Source organism: Ictidomys tridecemlineatus, unplaced genomic scaffold, assembly GCF_052094955.1.
Source record: "Ictidomys tridecemlineatus isolate mIctTri1 unplaced genomic scaffold, mIctTri1.hap1 Scaffold_46, whole genome shotgun sequence".
NCBI classification, from domain to species: Eukaryota; Metazoa; Chordata; class Mammalia; order Rodentia; family Sciuridae; genus Ictidomys; species Ictidomys tridecemlineatus.
The window spans coordinates 2630822-2650000 of NW_027522984.1; positions in this window are offsets into that span (position 1 = coordinate 2630822).

Sequence of the window (19179 nt, forward strand, 5' to 3'; positions counted from 1 at the left end):
CATTCTGACAAAGCCTTGGTCCCAATGTCCCAGCTTTGTGTTTACTAAGTTTAGCCAAATGCTTTCCCACTGCTGGAGTTCAGGCTGCCTGATCCTCATAGTTCTCTGACAATGGCCCCATTTTAACGGTTTAAAGGCTTTTCTTTCATTGAAAAAGATAATAATGTCTTACTCCAATTACTCCTTCCTCTAATGGGCAATATGTTCATATCTGTGAGCTTTGGAAAAAGAATCTAAGGTCTTTTTTGTATCTATGTGGTTTTCATGTCCTTAATCATACTATAAATTGCTCAACAACAAGACATTGATTTTTCATTTTAGTTGAGATGTATTATCATTTATTTCACTAGATGAAAGACTTATAAGAGTCATCTGTTTCATTTTTTTCTTATCCTTAAAATCTAGCTCAAGCATAGCTCAATAAGTAGTTTCTGAATTTAAAAAAAAACAAATAAAAATACTATGATATTTCATATGAGAATCCAGAGATTTAGAACTTGGTAGGATTGAATGAATTAAAAAATCATATGGTATAATCTTAGATCCATTTTAGGGGTAAGATATCAGAGACCCTGGAGGACTAAGTGGTCTCTTCTTATCTATTAATACAAAGGCTACCTATTTAAATAGAACTACATTATATAAAGCATAGAACTCAGGCTAGCATCAAGCAAACTTGTTTTTCTATTTATTACATACATTTTTTGCACTGATATTTAGGAATGAAAGATTTCACATACTACTCTGGGGAGGGGGAAACATTGAATGATCTTACAATTTTATATCTTCATTCCCAAAGAATAACAAGACTGGAGCTACATGTTGCCTACTCACATGGACACCAAATTATGTTCCAAATTTCCTATCTAGATATTGAATGCATTTAATTTTACCTTGCCTCTCTTGTGTGCATTTTTTAAAATATTTTTTAGTTGTAGATGAACACAATACCTTTATTTATTTTTCATGTGGTTCTAAAGATCAAACCCAGTGCCTCACGTGTGCTGGCAAGTGCTCTACCACTGTGCTACAACTCCAGCCCATCTGGCATGCATTTTTTAAAACTTGGAATTAGTCCTATGCAATACTCATTATTGGCATGTAGTTACAAATAAATAATTGCTGATAACCAATAATTTGACTTAATTTCACCTTTATGATGGTTACAAAAGCATTTAGTAGAAACTATAGTTCAAATTTTTAATTTTGATTTTTCTGAGGCCACCAAGCATTTTGTGTGTGTGTGTGTGTGTGTGTGTGTGTGTGTGTGTGTGTGTGTACCTATATAAATTGAATCCTTATGAATGAATCCCTGGGGGGGAATATATATATATATTTATCCCAGGCCCACCCCCCAACAATCTAGACAACATTGAAATACACTTAAGTTGGAGAATTAAAAATTAAGAAATCAGTGTCTGGAAAAATGTGATAGTCTATGGAGTTGTTGTAAAGTCAAGGAGAGAATTAAGTTCATTATAGCAACAAATAGCACTGTAACCTTAAGTAATCAAGGAATGCACAGTAGTGGGCCCAGATGTAAGGAGTATGTAGATTGCTTTGGATACTATATTTGTTAGTAATAATAATGGGAAATAGATTAAAAAACAAAAAATTCCATGAATATTATTAAAATGGCTTATGCTAATATAAATAAATAAATAAATAAATAAATAAATAAATAAAATGGCTTATAGTGTCACAGTTGTGGATCAAGCAAGCAGAGATGGGACAAGTTTGGTATATTATATGATATCAAGAAGCTTTTAAAATGTGGTTCCCATTTAGATGGGTAGATAGAAAAAGAAAAGAGATATTTTGGTGGTAAAGGAGAAAATTAAAAAAAATATGGGATTGTAATAAATGCAGGGTTTAGGGTAATGAGTCAAAAGGGTAGATTGAAGATAAAGACCATACAAATTCAGGGCTGAGGATGTAGCTCAGTAGTAGCATGGCTGCCTAGCAGGCACTGGGTTCAATCCCTAGCACTGAAATAAGTAAATAAGAAAGTAAATAAATAAAAAGACAATACAAATTCATATGTGGGCTTCCAAAAGTCTTAATAACAAGGTCTGAGATAGAACATTTCAAACTTTTTTGGTACGCTCACTGGAAAGATGATCTCTTAATCTGACATACAGAACTAATCAGTCTTTCTGTAACAGTGAAATTTCTCCAGGCATAAGGACCAAAGGAGTCCCTTCTTGGTCTGGAAATATGTGAACCAGCTATGTCTTGGGCAAAAGAAGATGAAAAGCACATCCAAGACAGAATGAGGCATGTGTGATGGCAATGTAACCCTGTTCAAAGGGTTCAAAAAGCAGAGAAAAGTGAAGATGAGAAAAATAAGTTGAAAGCCAGAGATTTACCTGTCTCTGCCTGTCTCTTTAGCTGCATCTCAAGGGGATGCTCCCCTGCTCTGGAAAGCTGAGCTGTACCTCTCCAGTAATCCATGTGTGCAGGAGGATCAACCTACAAAGCATAGCTTTATAAAATATAGTTGCTGAATTGAGAACTGGCAGCCTCGTTCATTTTAAATAAGACGAAAACATAAAATCACATTCTTTCTCAAAGTTTCAGATTGCATTTAATATTTCTCATGCTAAACCTCAGATCGCTTGAAAACCCACAGAAGATTAAACTCCTGTTCTGTTTTTTTTCTTTTTATGCTCTTTGTAACATTAAAAAATAATAATGTTTTATCCTTTCCTTTATTTTTCTTTTAACCAGGTCATTGTCATTTGTTCATGCTACTCTGGAACTGTGGTGTTAGGTGGCACAGAGAGTGTCTAAGATGCCAGGTGGACAAGATTTGGCACTATAGAATTTGGTTGAGAAAGTAGCCAAATAATTTAGTGGCAAAAAAATGTTCATTTTGTGAAACAGGCAATCTGTGGGTCAAGAAGACCTGCATGTAGTATCAGGGTCAAAAGTCCCCAGAATCTTGGAAAACCATTATCAGCACAAGTCCGTATGTTGGTGGGTAAACAGTGGTACTACTATTTCATGCTATAGTTTGGCCTGAATATTCATGGGCATGCTGAGTTGATGAGCATCTGGTATTATTGTAGCCTTGCAACTCGGAATCCCCTCCATTATTAAAATTAACCCTGTTTCCCTCTGAGGAAAGGTCATAGAGCTCTCTACTATCAAATTGTGTTTTGGATGGAGCTGTTGCTACCTCCAAACTCCAGAGGAAATGTTGTGACTTGGCCACAGAATCAGATGCATAGGAAATAGACTAATTTTTAGATTGTGATTGGGAAGATCAAGAGTGGGCATGCCTTTCATCCTGCAAATTCTTTCATCTCAAGGAGAAAACCTGTCTGAGAATTGGGATAATGAAGAGAAAAAATTGGAGCCCAGATACAGAGAGAAAATGAATTGATGCTATCACATTCTCTAGGTTCATGATGCATATGAATATAAAATTTTCTCTTGATTCATATTTTTAATCATGTGTATTCATTAAGAAATAAAATCTTATGTTAAGTCATCAAATTAGGGTTCTGTGGTAGCTTGGCAAATGTTTACTAATTGGCTCTCTGGTATGTGTGTGGGGAGTTGGGATGGTAAAACTCTGAATTAACATGTTGGCCAAACTCTAGTTTAAATACTCTCTCATGTAAACTTTAAACTACACTGAAAATGAACCTGGATGGAGATGTGTGCAATTGATCTTTCAAGAAGGTAAGAATTGACTCCAGATGTCACTGGTCAGGTTGCATGCTAATTTCTAATAATTCAGTAAAAGGTGTTCCCATCAGCATTTATTAGCCACTTGAAAAATATTACATGTTTTGTTTGTTTGTTTCAATCTGCAAAATGTTGCTATGCCATGATAGCTCCTGGAATACTTTCTCTTTTGTTTGTAAATAAAGGATGAGGATTAGCATCCCTGTAGTAGATTCAGAATACCTGGAAAAGGTCATAGAGCTCTCACTTAACAATGAAAGATAAAGTGGATTTGGAGATCTTACCTAGGCATCAGGAACACTGAGGGTGTCACTGTGGTTATTTAGGAAAACCATATTCTTAGGTTTCTCTTACTGTGGTTACTTAGGAAAGCCAATTCTGTGAGTCACTTTTTACGTATCTATAAAGTTGTGTTCACTAATGCCTACATCATGGAGTTGAGAAATTGTAACAATCTATATGTAAAAGCTCATAATGCCTAGAACATGGGGAGTATCCTGTCAATATTAGCAACAATCATCAGAGCTACAAATAAATAATCCACTTCTTTTATTAACTCCCTTATTAGAAAACCTGTTATCCACATGATTAAACATTGGCTATTGTGTCTCAGGTTACTAAGGTCTAATTCATCCTTTTTTTTCCCTTTTTTTCAAATTGGATTATTTTCATTACTCTATTTTTCATTATTCTCGACTCCATTATCTTTCCCTTCTCCAGCTGGCTATTAAGACCATCTGTATATTTTCCAATTCATATTTTTTTATTTGAAATCCTATATTTCATTTTCATTATTAATAATTAACCTATGGTTTGTCACCTTGAAATCACTCCTTTTCTATCAATTTAACACCTATGAAACACTAACACTTTTTCTGTTGTGTGCTTTTATCCCTTAATCTTAGCTTAATTTGTCTTATTTCTTTAGGTACTTGGTAAATTTTGATTATATACTAAGCATTTTAAATATACTACATTGAAGACTGGTTTCAGGTGCCTTTCTCCAAATAACATTCATTCTAATAAGTAATTAAATTATTGGCTAATCACATAGAAATTGTTTCTTGTTTTGGGTATACTTTGTTAGATTTTGTGTCCTTTAGATTTGCCCTTTGTTTCATGAAGATCCTTAACCACTGCTCTTCACCTTTTCTTTGATGGGTTAGATCTTCTGGGGTTTCATGGGAAGCCCAAGGTGACTACCATACTTGTTTAGCCTGGTAGGATTCAAACTCCAAACTCTCTTTATTTCCCCCTGTGATGAAGAATAGAAGAAATTTCGACTTAGATTTTCAGTTATGCAGTTGTTGCTCTCTTTTGGGTTTTTTGGAGGCATGTGAAATTCAAGTATCTGCAACAAGTGTGAGGGGATTTCAGAGGCAAAGCTTGGGGACACAACACTGTGCCTTCCCACTTTTCATGATCATTCTGTCATTTCCAGCTACTTTGTCAGCTTCAGTCACTGTCCCTCTAAATGCATAAAACCAACAAGCATCCTATTTTCTATGTGAGTTTTAGCCACTGTACACTGTAGAATGGAAAGGAACCCAAGGATAAAACCTATAAAACACACAATGTCATTTTCTTTCTACAAAGGTCAAAGACTCTACAGTTTTTGCTAAATTTTGTTCTTCATTAGTGCCTGCAAAGACTATTTTTTCAACTTTTTCAAGTTTCAAATTTTTGTTGAAGGGGCGCTAATATAAAACAAGGATTCTGGCACAGCCGGATCTGTAATCCATTGTTTCTCTTCCAATTTCTACCATTTTAAGATGCCCTATGTTTACTTCCTCAAGTTTCTATTTCTGGTAGTCAAAAAATGCTGTGCTTTTAGAGAGCTAAAACAACATCTTAGCATTCTGACTACTTATAATGGGGTGAACTATGGCTTATGCTTAGTTCTACGGATTGAATAAAACTTTCTAAAGGTAGTTATTAAATGGCATTTTTTTGCTAAGCATTTGCCCCTCATTGTATTTAAGTACATTCTTGTAGTGCATATGCATTAGTTTTTCCTCCCTCTAGAAGAAATTTTGCCATATTTTTCTTATGATCTGGGATTCCTTATAACCAGTTTCTACAGGATGGGTTTCTTAAGAGTTTTGAGTGAACACTAATTTCACTTACAGCGAGTGTAGGGTGTGTCAGTGACTGGTATGATCATGCATCAATGACTTATTCTTCCAGATGCAATGTCAATGGAACCTGCACATTGACAACCAAAAAAAAAAAAAAAAGAAAGAAAGAAGCAGGTTTGAGCTCACAGAAAACAGTCAAGTCTTTGGTAGCTCTAAGCCTGCTCCTTTATGCAGAGTAGAGCTTGGCTTGTGTTCTAAACTTTCTCATTACCATCCACAAACCTGGGCTGTCCCCAGCTACCACCCCACTTGCCAAATGTGAATCAGCTCAGGCTTCTTAGGAATAATCAAAGCCACTAAGGAAAAGAGCTAAGAAGCTCTTCAAAACTCTCCACTCCACTGACTTCAAGACAGCTTCTGAAATAAGAAATTACAGTCTTCCTCTCCTTCCTTGTTACTTTAAAAAAATGCATCAAATCAACAATAACTAAAAGTTAATTATTCTGACTCAAAGGGAACTTCTTATCTCAGCTGTAATCTTAATGGAGATTGATTTGAAATGTAGCTAAGCGTTTTTTTCCCTGATAAGAGCTAACACTGTGTGAGACAGGTCCAAAGGAGGGTGGCAAGACCCAGTGTCCTTTTTCACATCATTAGGTCATCTTTAACAAGGGAAAATGACACTAGCTTTACCTTTTTATGTTTTGTTGAGGGTCTGTCTTCGCTGTGGTGCCAAAAGATGGACTAACCATCTTTTCTCATCCAGTTCTTTTCTGACAGAAGTCCAAATTGTTATTTTTCTAAATCCTATCTGGTAGATATGATTTGAATTCCCATGCTGTGAGCCCAGAAAACCCATAATCAGATGCCACTGGTGATATTCTGTGTTTTCTAAATAAAAGAAATTAAGCAATGTTTTGGAGATAATAGAAAATAAATTTATGATCACAAACACTGACGTAAACAATCTACAGTATTTTGGGGGCATCCTGATCAGATTTTAATGTTTTTGATATTGTTAGTTTGGGGATGCAGCTGATTCAGGTACAGCAATTTGCAGTGGGACTTTCTGCTACTAATTCATTCATATTTAATAAATGAGAAATGAAGGGCACATGAGGTAATGTGGGCAAGCCAAATTCTTTTTGGAAGAGAGAGTTGGTTGTGATTGTAGGAAATGTCCATGATACCAGACAGTTTCTCAAATCAAACATTTTATTCTTGTTAGTCTCTTACTTTGGCAAGTTTTGTCATTAAAGTTTATATCTTTTGATTAGGCCATGACTCCTTACAAAGAACATTTTAGAAACTATTTGTGGAGAGTAGGAGGCTAGAGGAAGACTGGAACAAGGAAGTGCCAATTTCATTTTATTGCATGCTGATTCTGAGTTAACCATAGCTATCAGATGGAGATGATATTAGATGATGTGTTGGTCAGTATTGGGGAGACAGATTGGAGTTACATTTAGAAGGTTCTGCATCTACAAGATAACAGAAGCCATGAGTATTGATAAAATTGGCTAGGGAGTGGTTTAAAAGTGAAATGAGATGCTTGCAATAAGCTCAGGAACCTAATAATATTATTGCGATTTCAATAGAAGCAAATTGGTCCCAAGGAGTGTACTTAATTTTTATATGATCAGCAACTTCTGAAGCCAGAAATAGAACCAAATTCTTCCTCCTTTAATCAAAAGTATTTTTATTAAACTACAGTTTCTCTCTTGCCAACAAATGTCTGCCAGGGCCTGCCATGTGCCCGGGAAGTGTAGGATACTATATGTTACAGATCTGAAGCCTTCTGGGAAACTGAGGCAGTACAAAGACCTGCCCTTCAAACCTCAATTCTTGTGATCAAGTCAGAAAGATTTTATATATGTCACTCAGAGAAACAGTCATTCGTTTGTTGAAAGGATAGGGAAATGGGGAGGGGATACTCTCTATGGAGAGTAGTTCCTTTCAGAGAGGAGAAAGATAGTGTGCCTGTCCTGAACTTCAGTTTTATTGGGTATCCAAGAGAAGTTTCCAGAGAGTCCTGTCCAGGTCTACCTCTTCAGTCTTGACTGACAGCTGGATGATATCAGACTTTCAGGTCTTTACTGCCATGACAACTCTAGTCAACTGGTTCATGCTGATGGGTTCTATTTGGATTCTTAACCACACATTCTTACAGATTTTATGATTAAGAGGAATGGTCTTTATCTCCCCGAGTTTTGGGATCTGATCTATGACCAGGGTCGCAAAAGGGTCACCCTTCAGGGTAACTTGCGTTTCTCTTACTGATATTATTTCAGGCCTTTGTTTCTTCTGTAGATAATAGGTAGTTTGTTGAGTAATGTGACATATCCTGTTCACTTAAGTCAGGAACGTCTGCAGGTAAATTGTTTCTTGGAAAATAAAGTGTGTGGGGGGGTCAGTTCAGTAGGCCCATTTTATAAATTATTCCTTTAACTTCATGTATCCATCACTTGCATCTCTCTGTCCCCATCACACGGAGATGGAAGGGGTAGGGAAAGAAATAAGAGTATGCAGGAGCACATGATCTGCCAGCAGTCAAACTGGAACTGTCTGAGTTCAAAATCAGTCTCTTTATCTTCATTTCTACCCTTTCCCTCTTTTAGAATTTTTATTGGGCCATGGATCTCCTGTTTCCAAGTTGTGATCTATGCGACTCTACCAGAATCATCTTTTAAGATGCCAATAGTTTACTTCTGTCAAAAAGAAAAAAACTGAATTTTTCCACCAAAAATTCTAGATCCTCTGAGACCCACCTCATCCTACAGTCTAATTTGACTTCACTCGTGTCCTTATGTGGACATGATGAAATCTTTTCTCCAGCCAAACCAACCTATTGTTTTTCCCTTGTTTTAATTATCTATTTGCATGTAATAATATATCCCAAATCTAGGGGCATGAGCAACAATAATAATTTCTTATTATTGCTCAGGGCTATTGTGGATATCTGAACTAAGTTAGGCGTTCCTTGCTTGAGTTTCTCATGTACTTGAGGACAGTTCAGTTTTAAGAGTTTTCACTGGGAATCTGAATTCAGAGCCTGGGTTTTAACCGGTAGGGAATACACTGTGTGAAGGACCAGGTCGTCTCACAACTCTCCTTAGTTTCTTCATTCCAACTAGAGCTTGGAGTTCACTGGCCAAACTGTTGGACTCATGTGGAGTGAAACCCCTTCCCTTTCAGGTTTCATGGGCTGGATCTGAGTTTGCTTTGACTCTTCAGACTAGCAACTCCTTGTTTCGCTAACCAGATTCTAGCTATATGAGCAAGGATTTTATAATAAGTGAAGTCGCGAGACCCACAGAGAGTGAGGAAGGGGCATCCCAGGTAAACTCTGGAGGACATTTCTCTCCAGTGATTCTGGTCCAGGTGATCCTGGGTACATGAATGTCCCCTGGCCTGTGGGAACTTGCTGTGCCCTTCTCTTGAGCAGTTTCCATGCAGACACTTAGTGATGTTGCCAATTTTCCAACTGAGAACAGAAGCTCTCCTTCTTTCTGAATTAGTAAATCATCCCAGAAGACAAATGATTGAGAATGAAATTATTTAGGAATGACCTTGAGTCTGTGACATCTCTTTTAAAAAGTGACTGAGAGAAATGGATGATTCACAAGCTTCCAGATTTCTTTTAGTAAATAAGCTGATTGCAACACACCTCCCAAGCATCGTGTGTTGGACTAAGATGAGAACTCGTAGCCGAGTGAGCAAAAGTTTCCAAATCTGAGTGTTATGCAAATTTGATATTTTATTCAAACAATTTCTTGTGTGCCCCACACTATCATATTATAATGAATCAAAGGAGATGTGACTCTATGTTTTCTCCTTGAAAATTATTGCTACTGTTCTGCTTGTCAAAATTAGAGTAAGAATAATGTTTTGTATTATATTTTACCATGAACATATTTTCTATTCATATTATCTTACTTCAGGCACTCCTCAGAATTTCAAGTAGACAAACTCTAATGTCATTTCAACTCTGGTTTTATTATTACTATTTTAGAAATTGATACACACAAAAAGTGATATTAAGCCAGGTGCAGTGGCGCATGCCTGTAATCCCAGTGGCTCAGGAGGCTGAGACAGGAAGATCATGGGTTCAAAGCCAGCCTCAGCAAGGGTGAGGCACTGAGCAATTCATTGAGACCCTGTATCTAAATAAAATACAAATAGGGCTGGGGATGTGCTCAGTGTTTGAGTGCCCCTGGGTTCAATTCCCGGTATCAAAAAAAAAAGTGATATTAAGACTATGTCATTACAAAATATCATGAAAATGATAACAAAATATGTACTATGCCTTACGATTGTTTTTAAGAGGTAGGAATCCTGAGCTGGGGAGACTTTTGTCTGATTTGTGATGGATACCTGTGTTTCTGGCTTTGGTGGCAGGTCTTTCTGCCTCCACAGTAGTGGGGAAATTGGGTCTTGGTAAAACTGGCTGTTGACCTCCATGCATCATGATGGAGTTCCTGCAAGAACTTCCTAGAACATAATCCTTGCTTCAAACAGGAGTTCAAATTCCTCTTTGTTTTCTCGGGAATTCACTTTCCTAGGGTGGCCGTTTATAAAAGCCTGGGGACTGAACCTTTGGGAGTATCCACCTAATTTGTCTCTCCGCAGCTGTTCTGGGATGCTCAGTGTGCAAACACAATGTGAAGGCCGAGGTCTGAATAGAAACTGTAGAAGTGAACTGCAGTTAATCCTCTGTTGGATTCATTAAGGTCTTGCAATCATCTTTTCCCAGCATGCAAAGAGATCAGCTTCCTACCTCCTCTGGGACACTTGTGGGTGAATTTCAGCACCAGACTTGTTGTTCGAAATGTTGGGAACTAAAACCTGAAAGACTGTCTTTTTCTCCTTCCCAGTAGGGAACGTAGGGATATGCAAGGACAGGGGCTTACTTGATTGGATTCTTCAATGCATAAGAGAATTTCCTCCTTTGTCCATGTAGCTTGGCCATGGCATGAACCTGGACTGTGCTCCATGCCCTGCCAGTCGGACATGTATCTGTACCACAGGACCAGTACCCTATCGGCCGTCTTAACTTTAAGCCACTGATGGTTAGGGCTGCTTCCCTGGTGTAGCATTTCCTTTCTTTCCCACCATCACCATTTATAACATTGCCTTTTATAACCTGATTCTTGGTCCTCTCATTGCTCATGGTCTGGTGATGACACTGCTACCATGAAGGTCCAAGGGAAAAGGCACAGAGACGTGAGACAGCCGTAGGGGTGGCTGAGGAGAAGGTAGGAGTCTGGAGACCTCGCAGCATGTTATTACACCAAAATTTGGACTAAATATTAAGCAGTGTTAAGTTTCTAAAGTTCAAAATCCCCTTAACAACATGGATTTTTAACTTATGTGAAGAAATGCACATTTGATGCCTATGGAAATGCAAATCCAAATAACCTGTGGCCACTTCCACGAGGGATGGTTATCATCAAAAAGACAAGTGACGATTGTTGATGAGGATGTGGAAAATTGGAGACCTTGTTCACTGCTGATAGTAATGTAAAGTTGGGCAGCAATTTGGAAGCATTCTGGTATTCATTCAGATTAAGCAGCGTTACCATGTGATGTAGCAGTTCTATTCTCATGTATGTACCCAAGAGAAATGAAGTCCACCCAAAACTTGTGCAAAACTATTCTTAAGCATTATTATGAATAGACAAAGTGGGAATGATGCAATGTCTATTACTGATGAGCAGGGAAAAGGTGCTACACCCATCAGGAATATTCTGTGAATGGAGAACTTATCCATGCTACAGAATTGCCAAGCTTGAGGACATCTCAGGGAAAGGGGCTGGACAAAACAGGTCACATACTCTACATGTCCATCTTGTTGAATGCTCAGAATCAGCAAATCTAGAGTCATTGATGATAGTTGCCTAGAGTTGAGGTTTTCAGGAAAAATAAGTGACATGGGACTGGGGCTGAGGCTCAGTGGTAGAGTGCTTGCCTAGCATGTGTGAGTCACTGGGTTTGATTCTCAGCACCACATATAAATAAATAAAATCTATTGACAACTGAAATAAATTTAAAAAAAAGAAAAAAATAAATAAATGACTGCCAACAGATAGGGCCTTCTTTTGGGGGGCAATGGAAACTTCTAAAATATCAGTTTGTTAGAAAGAACCCAATGCACAAAGATGGCAAAGTGTGAGACTCTAATCACAGGTGTGTTTGCCTTGGTGGGCGGGGGCACCGCAGCTGTCAAGAGACACTATTTAGAGAGAATGCTGTTAAACTCACTGCTGAAGTGTTCACAGTTAAGAAATCTTCTAGAATGACACCATCATCTAGTTCTAATATCACTATACGATCTCTCTCCCAGTCAGCTTCTTCAGGGCACTCTGGACCTCCTTGCTTCTCAGGCTGTGAATGATGGGATTCAACATGGGGGTCACCACACAGAAGAGCACAGAGACCAGGGTGTCTGTGTCCAGAGAGTCGCCTTCTCTGGGCCTGTCATAGTGGAAGTTGGCTGTTCCATAGAAGACCACCACAACAGTGAGGGGGGACGCACAGGTGGAGAAGGCCTTCCTCCTGCCCTGGGCAGAGGAAATCCCGAGGATGGCCACCATGATGAGTACATAGGAGCCTGCAGTGAAGAGGCAGGGGCTCAGGCCCATGGTGGCACTGGCCACGTGGAGCGCAGACTCGTGGACAGAGGTGTCTGAGCAGGAGAGCTTCGGGAGCAATGGGATGTCACAGAGAAAGTGGCTGATCTGGTGGGGCCCACACAGAGTGAGTGTGGTGGCCAGCACCGTGTGTGTGACTGAATTCACCAGCCCACACAGTCAGGACCCAGTCACCAGACCAACACAGACCTTCACACTCACGAGGACTGGGTACTGAGGAGGACGTCAGGTGGCCACACAGCGGTCATACGCTATGGCAGCCCAGAAGCTACTCTCAATGTCAGAACTGGTCACCAGAAGGGGATCTGGGAGAAACACCTCTTAGGCTGAACCTGCTCTGAGAAGCTCTCCATCATGACCTGGACTAGGCGTGTACGTAGCTGATGTGGAGAGACCCAAGTTTTGAGTTACCAATACACTGAAATGTGGAGGGAAGGATTGACTCTGACTACATTTCTCAGAAAAATTATCTGATAAATATCCAAGGAGAATAGATATCGCACAAGAACAGATCTTGTAATTCAAGTCCTAGGAAGATGAATTCAGTGACCACTGTCTGAATTTCCATTTCTTTGAATTCTTCCTCAACTGAAATGATTATTGGGAAGTAAAATTTTAAAATAATGAAATGTGGTGACAGACTTCAGGAGAGCTCTTACTCACCCTTTCTTTGTTGGATTAGGTAATGTCTGTTTTAGATACTGTACCTTGGCCCTAAGACTAAGGGGTGTGCCTTTCCTCTCACTCTTTTACCTCCCTGTCCCTGACTTTATTCTCATGCAACTCAGTATTATTTGTTAGGTGTTTGTTTCCCTTATCAGTATGTAAATTCTATTAAGCAAAATGTTTGTCTATTTAATCCCTATAGACTCTATAAAACTTTTGTTGGAAGAAAAGAAATTCAATCTTCACTGATGTTGTAAAAACAATAGTTGATTAATTAAGATAGAGCCCCAATACTTTTCCTGCCAACATTTCTCTTCCATGAAAACCACGGCAATACCAGTTTCTACCTTATGGAGTGTGAGGTTATGACCTTCACCATCTGGTTTACTCAGGTGAAAATGTAATCTAATAAGGCAGAAGGGAATTTGCAGATGTAATTAAGTTCACATGACTTTAAAATACAGATTATCTTGTATTATCAGAGTGGATCTTGAAAGCAGAGATAATTCTCCAGCTGAAGACAAAATCAGAGGAGATTTAATTCACAATCATAATTCAACAGGTCACTATTGGCTTGATGATGAAGGGGGTCACATATTAAGGAAATGCAATCCTTGGTCCTATGATCACAGGAAATCAGATTTTGTCATCAGCTTGAATAAACTTGGAAGTAGAATCTCCCGCAGAGTCTCTAGGTAAGAAACCAGCTCACCTGACACCTTGTCTTCAGCAGAGGACCTAGTTGAGTCTCACTGTACCTGGACTTCAGATCCACAGAACTGGGAGATAACAACAAATCAGCATTTCAATGACTACATTGCGGTCATGTGTCATGATACCAAAAGAAAAGAAACAAGCCAAACATTCCGTTTTGTGTCTGAAGGTTCCACTTGTTTGGGGCTAGTAACGACAGACCACCAGTCTAAAAGCCTGAGGAGTGTCCCTCATCCTTTCAAATCTGAGACCACCCTTCTCTCTGCTATCTTTTTCTTCATTCTGCCTTGGTCAACTCTCCTCTTAAACAATAGTTAAAGAGATTATAGAAGAAAAAGCCAAACTCCTACTGTACAGTTTCCTAGTCAAGAGCTCCAGCAAAAGGCTAGAAGAAAGATGAATTTGGAACTGTTGGGTAGGGTGGTATTTGGGATTATTTTGAGGTTTCAATCACTCTCTTCCCATGCTGCTTTGCCATGATCAGCCAATGAATCCGAGGCGTGACATAATGACCACAAGTTCTAGGAATTGTGAGAGCCCATCAACTTGCACCTGAAATTACTTTCTTGGCAGATGGATCTTCAATGAGGCTTGGGTATCTCAGCTTCCTCGTTTTCTGTAGAATCTGCTAAGCTATTCCTTTTCCTACGTGTAAATCAGTGGTCAGCAACCAAATCCAGCACACTATTTTTTTAAATAAAGTTTTATTGGAACATAGCCACTCTCATTCACTTAGTTGTTTATGGTTGCTTTTATGTTATAATGGCAGTATTAAATAGCTGGGCTAAGTCCACAAAGCCTAAAATATTTCTTTTCTGATTCTTTTTTTTAAGAGTTGGGGGGAGAGAGAGAGAGAGAGAGAGAGAGAGAGAGAGAGAGAGAGAGAGAGAGAGAGAGAATTTTTTTAATATTATTTTTTAGTTCTCGGCGAACACAACATCTTTGTTGGTACGTGGTGCTGAGGATTGAACCCGGGCCGCACGCATGCCAGACGAGCGCACTACCACTTGAGCCACATCCCCAGCCCTCTTTTCTGATTCTTTACCGAAAAGATTCTTCAACCCTTGGTGTAAACCTTTGGATTTGGGTTTTAACAGTGGGTTTAGCTCATGGCTTTATCACTGGTTAACCTGGACCCTGAAAAACATCATTAGCTTCTGTGAACCTCAGTTTGATCGTGTTTAAGAAGGGATAATGTCTGGATTACAGTTTTTATGAAGATTAGATTAATTAATGAATAACAAAGGAATGAACATAGTTGACCTAGAACACATGTCTATTAGGAAACTGCCCCCATTTCAAGTTCCCCTTTAAAACGTTATTTCACTTTTGTATTTCTCCAGCTTGACTCAAATCTTATTTTAATTCACCACCTCTATCACCTCTACTTTTAAGCAACTGGCATATTATTAAATTACATAATTCCCTCTCATTAAATAAATACTTATGATCCACCTTACAGTAGTATCTTCTCTTTTGTTTTACAATTACATTTTATAAACATATTTTCACAAGAATCCAGTGAAGAAGGAAAGTGGATTTCATTATCAACACCTTCAGATAATAAGATTTCCTCTGAAACTGGAAATTAAAATAGCCAAACAAATGAGGCTGCAAATAACACTGTGAAGTGGTTGATAAAATTAGACCCAGGGCCTCTAAGAGTTCTCTTAATACTCCTCAACTCCCCCAGAAACCTAAAACCTGAGTCATCCTGTACCTTCCTTTCCCTGGTTCTCTGCCCATACCTACATCTTTAGCAAATCCTGCTGATTCTCTCTCAAGTGTACCTCAAATTTATGTGTGATTTTCATCTCCATGAATACTATCTAAATGGTTGGATCCTGCTCCTCTTAAAATCTCAACTTGAAAATCAATTCTCAGAGGAGCCTTTATCTCTTATAACATCATATTCTTTCAAATACTTTGTAACAATTTTTATTGGTATTTTTGTTTATTCATTGACTATCTGTATCCCCCTAGTGAATAAGCTCTGAGTGAGCAGGGATTATGACTGTCTTTATCACTTTGGTTTTATTGCCTGGCCCATATATATCGTTTTAGGAATACATTAATGCTTGGATTCATTTTAAAAGATCAAATGTGATTATGTAATGCTTTGTCACTTTAAAATGAAAGTTTATTTATGGTATAAATAAATAAAATAAATAAAAAATTTTATTTACTGTATATATTTACTCACCCATATAAAATTTTAAATCAGTCAAAAAGAAAGCATCATATTAAAAAAAAGTAGTGATACAAGTTTCAAATTCACAGTTGATGACTAAACTATTCAGTTAACCAACTGATTCAATCCAAAGAAAGGGCCTATGTATTGATGCAGGCTAGAATTGCAGAATAATAATATAATTGTAAAAACAGTAATAATGGCTAACACTTTCTGCACTTATTACATGCCAAGTACAATTACTGTACTAAATGCTTTACATACATTTACTTCCTTTAATTCTCAAGTCATCATTAAAAAGTATCATTAGCATTCCCCTTTAGATATGAGTAAACTGAAATTCTAGGAATCTGCCTATTCTCTTCCATCTAGTTAATAACCCCCTGTGTTTATAGACATAAATTTGAGTTTTAACTCTATCTCCTAACATTTGAGCTTCTGAACATTATATTTGGATTGAGAGTTAAATTCTCCTTTAATTTAAATATCAACAAAGTTCCTAATTCTTTTCTTCTTCCCTGTCATTGAAACCTACAATGACATTTTATTTGTGAATTTGAAAAACTGGTTTCTTATGTTCCAGTCATGTTGGAATAACTGCAAATAGATGCCCCCATTTTAATAACTAAAAACTTTAAAGATTTAGATTTAGCAAATACTTTAAAATAGCTTTGCAAGTAGGTTCAAAGAACTAAATAGTTAAAAGAAAAGTTAAAAGAAAGCATAAAAACCATGTCTCATCAAATAAAGAATATAAGAATACAAATTGTAGAAGCACCAACTAGAATTTTGGGAGTTCTGTTGAGAAATAAATAGCTGAGATAAAAATTTTACTACCTACGTTAGAAAGCAATTTTAGTAAGTGGAAGAAAGAATCAGGAAACTTGAAGATGGGCCAACAGAGACGATGCAGCCGGAGGGACAGGAAGAATGAGGAGTGAGAAAAATGAACAAAGCCTCAAAGACTGTGGAGCCCTCCAAACCCCAGGGAAAATGAGAATCCAAAGAGAAAGGGCACCCACAGGCACATGCAGTTACTTAAAACCCCCCAAACAAGAAGAAGGAATGGTCTACTTAAGAGAAAAAATCAGTGAGGTTGAGAAAATCTATTTTTAGAATCTTCTTTTTTGAAAAAATAAAAAAATGATAAATTTTATTTTAATTCTAAGACTAATAAAGAAAGAAGACAGCCTACAGATATCAACTGGATAACAAGGAAATATGGCAGATAATTCCATATATAAATTTAATAGCTTAAATGAAAGCACAGTTTCACAACTTACCTGATATTAAATATATAATTTGAATAACCTGGTCAGAACTATTAAGAAAATTAAATGTTTGATTTAAAAAATTCAATATAAGACACTTCCATGCTCAAATGGGTCTGCTGGAGAATTCTACTAAATTTTAATTTCACAAACCAATGTGTAAAATTAATGCTAATTTTACAAAATAGTTTCCAGAAAACACAAGAGGTAGAAACATTTCCAATTAATTTTATAATGTATTACCCTGATACCAATGTTAGAGACATCCAAAGGAAAGAAAACTATAAGCATTTGTAATAAATATAAGTGCAATGATTCTTAACACCAACTTACTATTATATATTCAGCATTACATAAAATGAATTATGCAATACTACCAAGTAGGTTTTATTTCAGCGATGCAAAGCTGGTTCACTATTAAAAATTAAGCAATGTGATCCACCATATTTACAGGCCAAAGAAGAAAACTCACATGATCCACGTAGAAAAAGAATTTGGCAAAACCTAACATATATTCATGGTAAAGACTCTCAGGAAAAAAATGGAAAAAGAGGGAGATTCCCTTAACTTCATAAAAAGAATCTACAGAAAAGTTACATCTAGCATATTTAGTAGTAAAAGGTAGAAAAATTTTCTCAGGGCTGGGGTTATGGCTCAGCAGTAGAGCGCTCACCTCACACGTGCAAGGCCCTGGGTTTGATCCTCGGCACCACATAAAAATAAATAAATAAATAGAATAAAGTAATTGTGTACAACTACAAAAAAGAAGAAAGAAAGAAAGAAAGAAAATTTTTCTCAATACCAGGAACACAATAAGGATGTCTACTCTCACTACTCTTATTCAATATAATGCTGAAAGGAATAGAATAAGGCAAGAAAAGGAAATACAAGATAAGTCAAGAACGAAGAAATAAGAGTTTCTTTTTACAATGATATTATAGTTGATGTCAAAAATCCTAAGTCTAAATATAAATAAATAAATAAAAAACCCTAGAACTAATATACAAGATCAGTAGGTCTCAGATGAACACACCAAAAAAGCCAACTGTATATTTGTATAATATCAATGAGCATGTGGAAACGAAAATTCAAAATATGATACCTTTTACAATTGTTTTAAAAATTACTTAGGTTTAAATCTAATGAAATACGTATAGTACTTCTATGCTGAAAACTACAAAATGCTCATGAAATAAATTTTTAAAAGCTAAAGAAATAGAAGTACATGCTGCATTAATGGATGAGATGATTCAGCATTGTGAAAATATTAATACTCCCCAAATTGATATGTATAGGTTTAGTGCATTTTCTATCAAAGTGTCAGCATAAGTTTTTGTAGATATAGAAAATATTATTCTAAAATTTAAATAGACAAGTAAAAGAATATCTGAAACAGTTTTTATTTTAAATAAACTGGGATAAAATTAGAAAGGTTAAAGAAAATATATGTGTCCTATAAGAAGACTATTGTAGTATTGGTATAAGGATAGACACATAGATCAATGGAATAGAATAATGAACCCAGAAATATACTCACACTAATACAAGTAACTGATCTATGACAAAACTGCAAAAGTAGTTAAGTGAGAGAAGGACAGTCTTGTGAATAGAAACTTTTAGCTACTCAAAGGGAAAAGAAAAATTGAACCTTGACCTAAACCTTATACCTTATTAAAAAATTAACTAAATGCACCGTATATTTAAATTTCAAACATAAAACGATAAAAAGTTTAGAAAGCATTGGAGAACAGCTTTGGGATCTATGATCTGGTGAAGACTTTCCAGATAAAAACCTGATTTGTAAAAGAAAAAACCATCAAAGCAAAGATTTGTTAAAGGAGAGCCAAGCAGCTGGGGCTGCAGCTCAGTGGTCCAGCGCTCTCCTGACATGGAGAGGCTCTGGGTTCTGTCCT